Below are 6,000 nucleotides of genomic sequence, written 5' to 3' on the forward strand. Positions count from 1 at the left end.
AGATACCAACTTCCCATCTCTAATTGACACTTCTCTGGTCTTTGTCTCCGTAGCTTCCACTTTCTCGTGGCTTTTTGGATTTACGTTTGCTTTTAAGCTATTTACTTAGAATAAGTCGCATTCATGCAAAAATTAAATCAAACTAACAATTCATAACAAATAAAACTTCATTACTCGCAAATATACCAATTCACAATATCCTTACTTTGCTTTATACCTCTCCGTTTAATATTATATCCTTTAAAATCATTGTCGTCTTCACATTTTTATTACCTAGTCTCAAATCGAGCTCCCTTCTTCTTTAAGAGGATATTCTCGCATTAAGAAATTTATCACCAACGTCTTTTACATCCGCCAGTGTAGCTAGATAAGGCATGTCGATAAGTTGAGATGTGACTGCAAGCATACTTATTTCAGAATATCTTTGTGCAAACCAAAAATCAAATCACATCGAAATGACTCAAAAGCCGTGCTAAACATACCAAATTTACTACTCAGACAGCTTCTAAATGACTCAAAAGTAAAACTAACACCAAACATACCAAATTACATGAAATCATTAAAATTTCTGATCAATTCTTACCGTTTATCAGCACAAAGTCAGTTAATTAAAAAGTTTATAGATATTATATAGTTCGCAAAGCCAACAATGAAAGTAGCAAAAAAAAAAAAAACAGTAAAACATAACCAAATTTAAGCAATTTATTTTTTCTAAAGCCAAATTCGGCTATATAACAATGTTATTTGCATTACAATGAAAAACAACAAAAAAAAACCAATAAGTGTAATAGTAACATCATTTTAAATTTAGGGAAATTGCAGTATATAACAACAAAAAAAATATATTTAACTATATAACCAAAAAAAATTGGAAGCTAATATTCTCTATATTATATATATATTAATACATTTTTACCCTTTTACATGGTTTTTTTTGTCTTTAGTTCTCTTTCTCTTTATTTATTCCTCCTTGTTTTCTCACCCAATACTCCACTTTCTTCTACGCGGATACACTGTTATCAACAAGCTTGCCGTAGTTCATTAAAAAATATTTTATTTTCACCAAATTTCTTATTTATTCTCTTGATTATCCTTCTCTTTTCCAATGATGTCATCCACCTCTCTCTCTCATATGAGTTGCATCTCAATTTTAAGCTTCAATTTTTTTATCAACTGTTTTAATTTATTTAATTTGACTAGTTTTATGTATTACTATTCACTATTCTCTCATAGAATTCTAAATCATTCTTCAATTTTTAGAACCTTGGAATTTGATGAGTGCTTTTTAGAATGTAATTGTTTGATAGAATCTTGGTTAAGATTGAAAATTAGACAATTTTGTTTTTATGAAATCTATGTAACATAGCAAATCTATATAGCATATAGCAAGTCTATGTATAATATAACATAGTATGACTTTATGAATTAAAAAACTTTCATAATTCAATTTGATCCTATAACACAAACAACTTTCACAATTCAATCAATTTAGATTTTTATTTTTTTGGGAATTTATTTGTTGCAATCACATTGATTCATCAGCAATATTAATAGAAACTAAATTTATTGTATGCCTATTTTAATAGTAGGATATATGAATCCAAAATAGACTTGTTATTGATAAAAATAGTCTTGTTATATTATTAGTAATACTATTCACGTATAAAAAAATATGTTAATTTTCAAAAATTCAAATCATATTAGATGTGAAAATAAATCACTATTTTTTATGTAATTATACAAGATTGAATTAACTAATAAGATGTTACTAACAGAAAGAAAAAAAATCTATGGGATTACAATCTGTGTTCTATATGTGTGTCAAAGAGGACAAAATTGTCCAAAAGCTGATTAATTGTTACTTGCTTAATTTTGGTATATTCATGGCTATATTTTTAACACTTTATTGAGATTTGGTTATTCACTTAATTATCCCTTAAATTTACTTGATGTAAGAGTTACTGTACCGGCTCTCTTTGGTGGCTGGATCTAGAGCTGCAAATTTACAATATAAAAAAAAAACAGCTCAGGTTGATTTTTATTATAAATATATCTCTTTCTCTTATAGCTTAAAAAATTATAGAAACCAGCTAGACTCAAAGTAGATAACTCGGTAGGTTCAAAAGTCATTAAAACACAAACTATGTTACAGAGAATATAAAGATATATATAGTGTTTTGAAAAAGTACGTTAAAAGTTTTCGAGTTCATTGGTTTTTAAAAAAGTATATAATGGTTAAAGAAACAAACAATCTGAAACGGGCTTTAGTGATATTATTAAAATGAACTATGCCATATCACTTTTAAAAAACACATAGGATTAATGAACAACATATTAAAATGATCGAAAAAAAGCCAAATTCAAATCATATTAGACGTGAAAATAAATCATATTAGACAACATGTAAGCACAAAATAACACATAAAATCGATGTGAGTGCAACACGTCAGATTTTCCGCTTTACAAATAATAGTATATAGATTCAGATCAATGCATTTAAAGTTTCATAAAAAAAAAAAGTATGTAATATTCTATCTATCTAATTCATAGTTTAGAAATAGGATAATATAACATGTAAAAACAATCAAAAAGGGGAATCTACATAAAGAGTTAAAATCCTTTGACTAAATTTATATTCAAAGTAGAAACAGTAAAATAATTTCTTTCTTTTATGGAAAACTCATAACATATTCTTAATAGTTAGTAGCATAATATGGAAAAAAATTATAAATTTTATATGTAATTAATATATATATATATATATATATATACACAAAACAAGCCCAACACAGTCTCAGCTAGTACCAGAATTTAAACAAAAAAAAAGGTAAAGTGGGTCATAATATGTTTAGATTTCGTCGATAGTGTTGGCAATTTTCTATGAAAAAAAAAAGATAACAATTTCTGAAATATTGTTTTGTCTAATGAAAAAGCAATTTTCATTACCATTATATTATGTTCTTACTTGTTAATATGTATGATATCAAATCTATTTTTACATTGACTTTGAAACTAATTTTTTTATAGGTATTCTACTGAGATTGAAACATATTCCAACAAAGATTTGTGACATCATTTAAAGATAAACCAATGGCCTCTAAGGAATTTTCACCTTTTCTTTTACTTTCATTGATGGTGTTTGCTCTCATCCTTTTACCAATGATTTCAGGTACCACATTTATCTATTTAATATTGGATTATTTGAAACGCATGTATACTTTGATCTGAAATCCTCTTAATTTTTAATGATGTTCTTACCGATTGACCCAAAGTCAACTAGCTGCAAAAAAAAAAAAAACATTTGTTTCGTATTTGCATTCACGTATTAAAATGTTATTTTGTTTTAGATTTTTGAATCGTTTTAATTAATTTATTTTTTTTTGGGAAAATAATATTAATTATGTTTTGTACATAAGGATTGTAATGTGTTTGTTTATGACCCATACAGGACAATACATAAGAGAATGCTTTAACGGATGTAAAAGCAAAGGCTTCTGCGATGTAAAATGCAAATTAAGGGGATGGTATGAAGGGCTTTGTTTAAAACAAGACACTCTTTGTTGTTGCAAAGACAATTATGGTCCTCCATTATCTACTCCTTCAGATTAATAATTAATGTTTCCTTTTATATGTATTCTGAATGAATTAACTATGAATAAAAGATATATATATATATATATATATATATATATATATAATGCCGATGAAGATTTATTTGGAAATAGTGGAATATTATTTCTCGTCATCAAAATATAAATTTATACAAAATTATTGTTACAAATATTTGCAATATCTACGAATTCTTTAATACAATCCATAACGACGAAATACGTTAAAACTGTACGTCAAAGACTGCTCAGTGCAGATTCTTGTAGATATGATACCACTTCAGTATTGGAGGAAATCTTCTGTGAAATGAAAAAACAATTTTTGTGAGTAGATTTATCCATTTATACCATTAATTTATGTTTTATTAAGTTTTATAGGTGTTGGGCTGTTAAAACCTAATTCTACATAAGATTGTAAAGACTAAATTAAGTCTTTAAGCATACTAAAAAAATATGAGTTCATATTTTAGATCAACATGCCTCTTTTTCTAGGTCTGATCGGAAGTCTTTTAGAGACTAAAAAAGATCATCACTACTCATGAAAACTTCATAAAAACCAAATTTATAAAACTCAAAATTGAAATTTCTACAAGAAATTTTTTCAATCAAACAGGTCCGAATCCACCTCTTCTTCTAGATCTGATAGGAGGTATTTTAGAGACTAAAAAATGTCATCACTAGTCATTCAAAAAAAATCATATAAAAACAAAATTTATCAAATTACAAGATTAAAATTTCCAAAAGCAATTTTCTCAATCAAAACTGAAGAACAAGATATACAACTTACAAAACCTTTCAAAATGCTTTAAAAGACATAGAAAAACAACTGTAAATATGTACATAATTGTTTATTTCAAGTTGGAATTAAACCACTTTCAAAAGAAGTATTAAATATTTTGATTTTAGTTATTTTATGATATATATACAGTTTAAAATATTTGTAGATTCTTTACTAAGGTTTATTGAATCAAGTTTGTGTACTGGTCCATGTCAGTCGATTGCTATCTAAATTTTACTGTATCTCTAAAATGATAAAATTATTTTAAAATATCTAGTTTTACAAGGCAAAACTTACAGTTAAGAAATGATCGACGGATCCATTCTAATTGCTTTAATCTTTAAAGTTCATTACAAAACCATGATAAGTGATTTCTCTTCAAAAATAAAAAAATTACAAGTAAAAAAAGTGAAACCCTTTTTACTTCAAACAGATCTTTCGAGATCTAACTCTGTAATTTCAAAATCTATTCAATGGAAAGACATAAATATCCGTGATGAAGGGTCCTCGAAGGAGTTACGCCAGCCAAAACTTACAAAACCTCATGAACCTTCAGAGGCAAATACACGTATAAACATATTGAAAATTTTCGTGATGGAAAAGTAAAACTTTCTTCCATAAGAAATAATCAAGATAATATAGATGATTACTCATGTGAATCATCATCTCTTCCAGAAACTATTGATCTAGGAAGAGTCTCCCAGTTAAATAAGATATTTCCAAGATGGGAAATTTCCAAAATTTCAACCATGATTTTGAACTTCTGATATTCCAAATTCTGTTTTAAGAAAGGGAGGATAATTAAAATAACCTTATAAATTCTTTAAGTTACTAAAACAATGCCAATCTTTTGAAATTACTAAAATAATCTAGCATACCGTTTTTTTTTTTGAATTTGTTGGCAAAAACGTTATTACAAAAGATTAAAATCCACATCAGCACACTTAAAAATATAATTTTACCATTCTGTGACAGTAGATTTATATAAATTGGTAGACATAATAAATTAATTGTAGACTTAAATTTTTTGTCTATATAGTTATTTAGGATCAGTAGATTTGTTTGAAGGACAATAAACTATAAAATTTGGGTAAACATATGTTGGAAGATATATTTTGACGAAGAGGAAAATTTGTTATTGGACGGTAGATATGTTTAAATTTTGGTAGATTTATTAGTTTTAATAGTATACTTATTAGGAATTGGTAGATTTCACGAGCGATTTGTTAATTTTTTGTATAGTAAAAACTCTATAAATTAATAATACGAGACCATGATATTTTATTAATTTATCGTGATATCTATTAATTTATCTATAATTTTTACTTTATAGAATGAAACTGTGTTTTGTCCATATTCTTCTTAATTTTTCTTTCAAATAATGTTACATATACAAATTTTAACAAATCTGGTTATAAAATTGTAGATTCAAAATATATAAAAATATATATAGTGACTACTATGATAACATTGATGATTAAATTGAAGGCACAATACGTTTCACAAATTTTGAATGCAGTTAGAAAAATAACATTAAAACTATTAATGTAAATAGGTAAAGAGATGAGCTTCAATAAGAAAAAACAAATAACAAATTAGTCATATTTAGTATTG

Source organism: Eutrema salsugineum, unplaced genomic scaffold, assembly GCF_000478725.1.
Source record: "Eutrema salsugineum unplaced genomic scaffold, Eutsalg1_0 scaffold_18, whole genome shotgun sequence".
NCBI lineage: Eukaryota > Viridiplantae > Streptophyta > Magnoliopsida > Brassicales > Brassicaceae > Eutrema > Eutrema salsugineum.